The sequence below is a fragment of the Notamacropus eugenii genome, chromosome 6 (assembly GCF_028372415.1).
Source record: "Notamacropus eugenii isolate mMacEug1 chromosome 6, mMacEug1.pri_v2, whole genome shotgun sequence".
Classification (NCBI taxonomy): domain Eukaryota; kingdom Metazoa; phylum Chordata; class Mammalia; order Diprotodontia; family Macropodidae; genus Notamacropus; species Notamacropus eugenii.
In genome coordinates, this window is record NC_092877.1 from 269,446,620 (window position 1) to 269,457,132 (window position 10,513).

At 41.2% G+C, this 10,513-nt stretch overlaps 1 pseudogene; it reads right to left on the reverse strand.

Moving 5' to 3' along the window:
* Window positions 1-207: 207 nt before the first annotated feature.
* LOC140512340 (ataxin-2-like protein pseudogene) lies at window positions 208-3,350 on the reverse strand (annotated as a pseudogene).
* Between the last annotated feature and the right edge of the window lie 7,163 nt (window positions 3,351-10,513).

A 10,513-nucleotide genomic window follows, 5' to 3' on the forward strand; every position in this document is an offset into this window, starting at 1 on the left:
CAGGAACCCTACACTACTTCTGGACCCTGGCCCTGCCTTGAGGTCCCTCCCCCCATCCCGCTCCCTGCCCCATTCAAGGTGCTTGATAGGAGTTCCCTACTCCGCCTGTGGGGGTGGTTTGGGGAGGGGAGTGGAGGGTTAGAGAACTGGTCGGAGCTGCTGGGGGAAGAGACATAGGTCCCTCCTCCCCCCACTCAAGGAAGTCTCTCAAGTGACGGCCAGGACCATCTTTAGTTCCCCGGGGGGTGGAAGGGGAGCTGCTGGGAGGATGAGATTGAATTTGGTGGTGTCCGATGTAGGTGTAGGGTGAAGGTGTGGAAGCAGAAAGAGCAGGCACACCACTCTGGCCCACACCCCCTGAGGTGGACCCCCATGGCTCTGAGGTGGGTGCAGCAGCATCACCTGGGGTGGGTGGGGAGACCCAGGATGAAGGCGTGGGGCTGCTGTGATTCCAGTCTGGACATGGACCTGGGTGACATGGGCCATATTGGTGAAGCCGTGGGGTAGCTGCTGGTGGGCATGGATGGCATAGACTGCAGCTGACTGAGGGAAGCTGCTCTGAGGGGACTGAGTGGAGAGTCCCAGTGACAGAGACGTGCCTGTTAAGGCACCTAGATGGTACAAGTTTTGTTGTGGCTGCCCTGCCTGATGCTGGACAGGACTGGGGGCCACATGCTGGGACTGCGGCTGGCTCCCAGTAGGGGTGGTGGCTGGCTGCGGCTGGTGGGCCTGGAGCTGCGTGGCAAGGTGTGGATAGGACTGGTGAATGGTGGCATAAAGGGCTTGGGGAGTGGGCTGCTCTGTTGGAGGGTACTTGGGAGTAGAAGATGAGATGATGACCTGGGGGTGGCTGCCTGATGTCAGAATCCTTGGATTACTCTGAAGCATTGGGGCAAAGACGGGCTGTGAGTGATAATGGGCCATGGGCAGAATCATGATAGACTGGCCTGGGAACTGCTGGGGATTGTAGGAGATATAGGAAGAATATGGTGTGGCTGCCACCAAAGGGGGCCCTGCAGCTGCTGCTGCCTGCATAATAGCGGGTGCTGAGGCTGGTTGGTGCTGGTCTGAGAGTTGCAGGTGCAAGGAACCTTTAGCTCCCTGGTACTTGCCCTGCTGACCAGGCACAGAGTTAGATACAGGATATGGGTACATCTGAGGAGCCTGCATGGCTGGTCCCATATGGATCTGAGGTATATAGGAGATGTATTGGGGGCTATATATCCCACTCTGGCCTGCTGTCAGCACTGGGATTGAAGGAGTTGAATGAGTCCGGGGACCTGGGGAAGTTGGGGTGCTGGTTGACTTGTTCACAGACAACAGAGGCTTTGAAGGGTTGAACTCCTTGGCATTGGGGTTCAGAGTTGACTTCTTCACTTGACCAGCGACAGGGCCCTCTTCCTTGTCATCCCCCTTGCTGATGCCTCCAGGAGGCCTACCCATTTGGTTCTGTCCAGGTGTTTGGGATTGCTCTGATCCCTCAGCCCCTCCTGTTGAGGTGAGGGATAGCTTTTCCTCCTTATGAAGTGGAGATTCTGTTTTGGAGGAGCCAGAGGATACCAGGGGCTCTGGAGCCAGAAGACCCTCCATCTCCTTTTCCTTTCCTTTGGCTTCCATCCCACCCTCCCTGGGTCCCGGGGGTGAGAAAGGGCCCAGGCTGGTCTCAGGAGAACTGTTGGACTGGAGCTTACACTGAGCCCCAAACTTCTTTAGTTCTTCCAACTGATAATGTTTTTGTTCATTCTGAAGGCCAGGAGCTTTCCCAGCTATTTGGGCTAGTTCTGGAGGCTCCAGAGTTTTCCCAGGTTCCTTCTGGGGTAGTTCTTTTCCATCATTAGGAGCTGTAACCTTTGGGGAGGTTGGGGAAATAGGACCAGCTTCAGGTTCCATAGCTGAAGAAACTGGAGGAATGGAGGCCGTAGAGGTGGGAACTGCAGAGCCTACAGGTGTCTCAGGACAGGAAGCTGAGGCTGGGGCAGGAGCAGCTGACTTGGGAAAACGAGGGGTGTACATCCGACCAACTGTAGGAGGTGAGACAGAAGTTTCTCCAGGGGGTCGGCTGCTAGGGGAAGACATAGTCTTTGAGTCTCTAAGGGGCCTCTGGGCTTTTGGGGACATTCAGGAAGGACCTCCATTGATGCCACGGGGCTCAGGACCAGGACTGGGACCGCTGCTGTCAGGGTGGCCACCCCGAGGGGGCAAGGAACCAATGCCAGGTAGACCTCTCCTGGAGCTATTGCAGGGAACTCCTCCTCGAGGGCCTCCCTCCCTCAGTCTCTGGGGCAGAGGGATATACTTCTCTTCCCTGGACACTAAACTGGGACTATCACGACCTGAGCCCTGTAGTTGCACAGAGCTATGCTTCTCCTCCTCTGCACGTCCATCATCATTCTCCATTGTAATACGTAAGCAGTACTGCGGACTGGACTCTATTTCAGTTGGAATGCACGCAGTTCCCGCAGACCTAACTCTTCTGTGTTGTCCTTCTCCAGGGGGACCGTATAAGAAGAGAGGCTACCGTCATAAGTTGTTTTTACTCCATAGTTTTCCTCATTGAACTTGAACATTTCGTTGGGGTCCCATCCATTAGACATATCAGATTCAAAGTCATAGTCATCACTGTTGCCATCACCCCCTTCCCGGCGCTGTAGCACTTTCTCCTTATGTTCACCATTTACTTTTGAGTTCATGAGTCTGTGAACTTGTCCTTAGCGGCATAATTGAAGTCAGCGTTTCCGAAGTGAACCATCATCACATCACTTGGCTTTAACACCACGGTATCCACGATACCCTCTCGACGGGGACCACCTGCTGGCCCAGAAGCCTTCCTATGAACTGCATCCGCTGCTAGTTCAAACTTTGAACTCAGAGTTTTGAAAATACCTTCATATGTGGTACCCTTTTTCACCTTTACATCACAAGTGGAGACCCCCAACAGCAGTAAGGAAGTGTAGCATCCTAGAGTTATTGTAGACACTCTCAAATACAGGCGACGGTGGGGGTTCCTTTCCTGTGCTCTGTCCCCTGGTACTGCCAGTAGCAGCGCCCCCGGACCGCCCCTGATGCTGACGTGTTGGCGGCTGTGGCGGCAGAACCCCCTCACCTCCCTGGCGGATCCCACTGCCTCCGGCAGGACGTCCTAGGCCTGGGGAAGCAGCAGTGGGTGGCCCCGGGGCGGAGGCGGAGGCTGGGGTCACCCCGAAGCTTTCATTGCGGGGGCTGGTCCCCCGGGGAGGCCGGCGTGCTGGTGCTGGCTGCTGAATGGGTGTCTGCTGGGGCTGAGATGGCTGGGACGGCTGCGGCTTCAACGTGGTGGTGGCATCTATAGAAATCTTTTTCTCGGATTCCATTATTTATAATACATTTTCTAAACAATTATTTCTGTTGTAAATGTTGTTTTCCATGAAAATAGTTTCTATTATATATACTTTTAAAATTGATTTTTCACTGATCAGTATTTCAATGAACATGTGGTCTCCTCAGAATCATATGCCATGCACACCTCAGTCTGAAATATTCCTATTCATGTCCTCCCATATATCCCTGTATTGAAGAGTAGATTCTATGGGTTGTCTTTGTAACCCGAGATCAGAGTCTAGACTGAATATCTGAAGAATTAGCATTCCTCACTGTTAGATTGCATCTATCACTCCTTCACTCCCATTTCCACAAACATACATAGTGAAACTGAACAGTTTGAGTGATTAGATAACATTTAAGAGGCTTTGAAATGTTTCTGAAGTTCATACAATGATCATAACAGCATACACAAGTGCATAATTATTTGTTGGACTTCTCTAGAATAAATCTCTCTTAGTATCATACACCTAAAGCTATGAGAGATCTCAAAGTCCAACTGGTTCAGTGAAACAATTAACAAGCATTAAGTGCCTACCATGTGTCATAGGCTATGCTAGGTGCCAAAGATACAGATCCAAAGAATGTAAACAATCACACTCACACACACATATGTATGTATATATACATATACATATAACCATATATGTATGTGCACAAAGTCAAAGTCATCAGCCTCACTCTCTCCTCCAGACTCATGATAATCCAGTGGCAGGACAAAGTCAAGGTAGCTGGTGATGGTTCAGGATGCAGTGGATGACCTTGGAGTCTTTGGTGTCTAACCAAGCTCTAAGCGCTCCACATCGCTTCCTTCTTCTGCCTTCAAGGCCATTGGAACAAATTGTTTTCATCTGCCCATTCCACCAGATGAAGTCTTCACATGCTTGGGGTAGACACCCCCTTAACTCACCAATGGGTTTGAGAACCCTTGGTTACCCTCAACCTGGTTTGGCCCATCTCCTGAAATGGTTTACCAGGGTGTGGCCACTGCGCATGCTGCAGCTTCTTGGAGCCACAGGTGAGAGTTAGGTGAAACAGGTGGACACCAAAGTTGGAAACAGCTCTGAAAAGGCTCAGCAGCCATCACACCAAAGGTTCTGGTCCTTCCTGAACATACTCTACACCCCATTAGTGATAAGGACATGATCCTAGAGAGATGTGTTGAACACTTCCACAGTGTTCTCAACAGACCATCATCAATCAATGCTGAGGTCATTGACCGTTTACCTCAGGTTGAAGTCAATCCCTTCTTAGCTGAACTCCCAACTGAAGAAGAGGTATTGAGGGCCATTAGGCTCCTTTCATGTGGCAAAGCACCTGGTGCTTATTCTATTCTAGCTGAGATTTACAAGGTAGGGGGACCATTGCTCATATAAAAGCTGACTGAAATTTTCCAGGTTATATGGCAAGAGAAGGTTATCCCACAGGAGTTCAAGGATGCCTCCGTTGAACTATAAGGGTGAAGGGAATACATTGTCCTCCGACAATCACAGGGAAAACTGTATGTGTATGTATGTATGTGTGTATATGCACACACACACACATCTGTATACACAAACATACCATATGTGTGCAAGTATATGCCTGAACATATGTACACTACATAAAAAATCTCTATGTATATACATGTGCATGCTGAATATATCATGTATATATAGGTATACATATTTGAAGACCTATGTATGTGTATGCATATAGGATAAATAGAAAGACAATAAATCTGAGAAGTGTTATTGAATATTTAACAATTTGTTCTAAAATATATGCACAACATATTTAAAATTTTAATCTGAATGATTAGCATCTCTATCAATTTCTTAAGTTTAGACAATCAACAAAACAGTAACTCAAGCACTTATTTGTATGCTTTGCCAATTTCTGAGGCATAAATATTTACAGTGGACATTTAGCACTATGCTTGAGACCCACTATAAACTGGCCACACACCCTTCTGCAATAAATGCAAATAAATACATACATGCATGCAATATATACATATATGTATACATGTATGTATATATTTGCATTTATTGCAGAAGTGTTATATACTATAGATATACACACATATTCATACATACATACATACATACATACATGCACATATTATTTTGGGTAGGGAGGGCATGAATAGTTTTAATTGCTATTTGCAGGGGAGGTAGAATGAAGAAGTATATCGTGTATTTAAAGTGGCTGAGTGTTTGGAAGGTTAGAATTAGAGGTATGTGAATGTTTAATTTCCCTTATTTATAAAGTAAAGCAGGAGATGGGGCAGAAAGGAAGATGGCAAGAGAAATGTCGATTTCTTTAAGAAAGGAGACAGAGCGACCCTTGAGCCAGTACTTGACAACCTCTATCTTTTGCAAAAAGGGAGAACATTTTAATTGCCTGAATTTCTAAAATGTAGAGATCTAACTCCCTTATTTAACAGATGAGAAAAGGGAGAATCAGGAAATTTAAGTAACTTGTCTATAGTCACAGAGATAGTAAGCACCACAGATGGGATTTGAACTCCAAACTTCTACTTTACCACGGTTTCTCTTTGGGACTGTTGGTTATTATTCTTCTATAACAGGTACACTAAGCCTTGGCAAGCATCTCTGTCTTATTTTAGACCTTATTTAACAATGATCAGAAAAAAAGGAAGTTATCTCTATATCACTCAATAAATCACGTGAGAATTTACTTCTCTCCAGGAGAGACTTCTTGTAGGAGAGGAGCCAATCAGCTGGGAGCTCAAGAACCTCATCCTCCTCCATGAGACCTTTCCTGATGTCTCCAGTTGGTTGTCCCTCTCCCACAGAATTTAATTGTACCACCTGCTATATTTGCATAAGTGTGTATATCTTATTTTCCCTCCTGGAATAGAAATTCCTTGAGGACTTTTTTATTTTTGCCATTGTATGCCCAGCCCCTAGCAGGGTACATGACACAGAATAGGTACTTTATAACTTATTGTAGATTTTTTAATTGATTAAAATGTATGTATGTCTGTCTACATTCATAAAATGGATATTTAATGTATATGAAATTAGTGCATAGACATATATGCATTTTTGCATGCACATATATACATACAATACACATATATACATGCATACACACTATATACATGCAACAGCACCACATACATGTATGTGCTTATGCATACATACACACAATGCAAATACAGTATATCTGTACATGCATATACATGCAAGCATATGTATGCATATATGCATACATGCATAGATATGTGCATGCATACATATATACATATAAATATATAGATATACAGTAGAACCTTGGTTTACAAATTTAAATCAAAATCCTACTTGTCCTGTTATCTGTTCTTATTGCAAAGAGAATTTTTCCACAGGAAATAATATAAAGTCAGCTGATCAGCACCATATACCTCAAAATATTTATATAAAATGATTATTTATAATTTTAAGTAAGTTTTTTTTGTCCCTGGTACGCCTGAAATACAATAGCAATGATTAGTACAGAGAAAATAAAATAAATTAACCTGCACTTTACCATGGAGAAGGGTTGTGGCTGGAGTGTGGGAGACAAGAGGGAGGAGGAGAAGGAAAGATTATGGCTTGGATGGAGAATCACCTATGAGAACATCAGGGATTTCAACATCGGGAGTGTTCTCTCTTATACTACTTTCACTAAAAATAAGACTAATATTACTGCCTTCACTTATTTTTCTTTTTTTTAGAATCACTTTCATGTTTTGACTCACTCATTTTTTTTTCTTTACGTTCACTTCTGACTGGGAATCTGTCTAACGATACTTATTTTTCATGTTTTTTTCAGAATGTTACAAAAATGTGACATTGCATTATCGTTAAAAATTGTCATGGTTCCCATTGCTAGTGACTATAGGCAAGTCACTTAAACTTTCTGATTCTTTCTTTTCTCATCTCTTTTTTGTTTCATCTGTTAAATAAAGGGGTTGGATCTCTACATTTTAGTTATTAGTCATTGAAATAATTTTTTAAAAAATGCTACCATCAAAATGCCAGATCTAAATGGCATCTTAAAAATATTTTTCCCAGAAATTTTTTTTATCTACACATAAAAATCACTTTAATATCACTTGAAATAAATGACAGAAATAATCCTGATTTTGATGGTAAATTTCTAAGTCTGAATGAACTTGATATAAGGCAAAAGTCCAGCTCCTACACTAAGGGTTACAAAAGAAACATAGGAAGGTTTGCAAGAAATTATACAGAATTAAGAAAGTTAAATCAGAACAGCAATATATGTTTGTTATAATTAAAGCAAGGTTTGTAAACTTAAATTCTCTACATTTCTCGATTAATAATGGTAAAATTATAGCCTACTGTGGGTTTTGGTCCTGGAAATTTATTAAAACATTTGCATTTCCTAGCAAAAAGTATAGAAGGATTTTTATGGGTATGGTCACCCAGGCTTGGTTGAAGACCAAGAGCTAAAAACTGCAGCTTCTGTGAGTAATTGGATGCCTTCTACATGAATAGATGTTTCCTTGTTTTGGCCAGCAGATTGAATCTCAAAGCAGCTGTCCACAGTCATGTAAAGAACTAGCATTTGCAGGTTCAACTCATGTGAAGGTGGCAGCTATAGCAGATCATTCTACTCTACCTTTATATTATGAAAGTTCCTCATTTAAGAAGAGTATTGGTGATTTCTTACCATCAGATCTCTGTCTCCAGGTTGCTAAGACAATGACTGGTTAAGAGAAGTACAGTTAGACATTGGGTTGAAGTCTTTGACTTTTGTCTTGGCTCAAGGCTTTCAGTTAAGATATATGAGGCCATTATTTTTATATTCTAAGGCTAGAAGGACCTTAAAATGACTCTTTCTCTGATGGCCACATATTTGTTGGGTTAGAACTCACTTAAAGAACTATTAGGAATGAAAAAGAAAACACACACACACACACACACACACACATATATATATATATATATATATAGATAATAAAAATTGATCGAATGTATTTCATGTGTGTATATATCCATATAAATACATATATGCCAATATATGTATGTATACTTAGATACAGCCTAATGAAAATATTTCCAGTCTCAAAGTATCTATCTATAAGGGAAACAGATTTCTTTACTGTTGTATAACAATAATGAATATAAAGTCAGATAGTTCCAACTTTCATTTGGCAGGATTTCTTTCAACTACTTGTTGACTTAACAGGTGGCACATATAAGTAAAGAGCTATAAGTGCCTTTTCTTATCAAATGAGCACTCAGAGAGGAAACAACAGACAATTGGAAACAACTGAACAGGAAGATTATTAGCTTCCTTTTATGTTTTGGGATTTCATACATCATTTGGGTGGTTGTGTGAGTTATTTATGAACACAGCAGGTTTGCACACAGATGTTATGAACCGTGTTCCACCTAAATTCACTATTAGCTAAAAGTGTCCTGGCTATAGGTTAAAAAAATACACACACATGCATACTTATACATATATACAATCTGTGTGTATACTTATGTGTATATATATGTGCATATATGCATACATACACATGATTTTCTATATATATATATTTTTTTTTCTCAGAAAAAGTCATACTAGCTATTTTTACCATTCATACACACACAAAATGGTAGCACTTGCTGTTGAGGAACCCTAAATTGCAGGTAGATATTTTTATACTTCATAGGATGCATCGAAGCAACCTCAACCTAAGAGGTCAAAAAGCTCTTCCAAAACTGTCATCTACCATTTGAACTGGACTCCTGGAATGACCACAGAGAACGAACATTTTAAATTTCTCTATTCCCCTTTATTCCTCTGAGGTACCTTGCAGAAAGATCTCCTTTAGATAGGACTAAAGTTATCAGTCTGATTGTAAGAGCGCTGTTGGAATTTTTTAATCCAAGTCATTCTCAAAGTTAGAAAACCTCTTAGCATCAGAAAATCACCATTTGGTGCAAAGGATCTCTTTATCCCAGATGAAAAGCTTGAAATGAAACTTATACAGAATGAGAGGGAAAAGCTATGACTTCACTTTGAGAAATCTAGTCTGTCATGGAGCTGGGGTCTTCCACAAGTAATTGCAGTTATGTGAGTGGCAGATGTAGGGAATGGGTGGGGTGGGTGGGAAGGACAGTTTAAAAAGGTAAACCAAAGCAAAATAATTTTAAAATATGATTAAAATGGTCCCAAGAAGGAGTAGATCAATTAGTCAATCAGTCCGTCCATTAGTATTTATAACATTAGTTAAGCAACTAATAAGTACCAAGAAAGATGTTAGGCATTCAAATGGTAAAATGAAATAGACTTTGCCTTCCACGATTACCAAGCAAGAAAGAGGTAAAAGGTTAAAATCTTTTTCTCCCAATTTCTGCTTACATGAGAATTTGGGAAAGCAAACTGGTATTAGTGGAATTAAATCCAAAATGGGAAGGAGTCAGAAAGGAAAAGGGGAGAAGAATTACTTTTACAGTGAATAAAAGTGATATTACAGGCTTCATGCTATAGTAGATAAGAATTCTAGACTTAGAATCAGGAAGATGTGAATTTTAATAATGCCTTACATACTTTTTAGATGTATAATCATGAATGAGTCATTTGACCTATCTGTACTTCAGTTTCTTTATCTAAAAATGAGATGATTGTACTCAATCACCTGTAGGATCCAATTCAATTCCATAATTTTCTGGGAGTTCCACTTATTTTCATATTTTATATTTCAGTGTTAAATCTTTTTCTGTTGGCTTATGGTGCATATATGCCTGTGGACCTGTGATGAAGCATGTTTTCACATGTCTTCAGAGGTGTATTTTCACCAGGGTTAGTTTGATTTGGAGTTTCTTCACAAATATGCAAAGGACCAAAGACCTTGGAAAGTAAAAATTATTTATTAGGTTCTTATTATATGCATATACACACATATACATGTAAAGAAGAAATGCTGATTTGAATCATAGAATTCTGAAATTTGAAGTTTCAGTAGTCTTATGTTATGAGGTTATCTCCTTAGGTCTGGTTGGTGTGTGGAAGATAACTTTGGCACACATAAAGTGTGAAGACTGATATATATATATATATATATATATATATATATATATATATATATATATATATATATATATATATATATATATATATATATAAATATAGATAGATAGATAGATAGATAGATAGATAAATAGGT